This window comes from Penaeus monodon, chromosome 19, assembly GCF_015228065.2.
Source record: "Penaeus monodon isolate SGIC_2016 chromosome 19, NSTDA_Pmon_1, whole genome shotgun sequence".
Taxonomy (NCBI): Eukaryota; Metazoa; Arthropoda; class Malacostraca; order Decapoda; family Penaeidae; genus Penaeus; species Penaeus monodon.
Window position 1 is genome coordinate 41784450 of NC_051404.1, and position 355 is coordinate 41784804.

Genomic DNA, 355 nt, shown 5'->3' on the forward strand with positions numbered 1-355 from the left:
CATTTCAATACTTGTATAAACATCTATCCCTATAGACATTTTCCTATATGTATACCTGTCTATACCCATGCTAATGGTGCATCTCTCTCCTTGACTACCTATCCATCTACACAGTTTATGTAAATGTTTCGAGGAACATTCGGCGAGGAGAGTGAGATTTTATGTTGCAATCTTGGAAATTATGACACGCCCTATTTTATGCAAAGCTAAACATTTCACACACAAAAAAAACGAAAAAACGTGAGACGGGCGGACGCTTCACGTGAGACAGGGACAAGCACAAAGCTTCCGCCCTCTCGCCTCCTCTTGCTTTTCTCTCTTGATACGGTGTGTGTGTAGTGAGGAGGGGGGATGC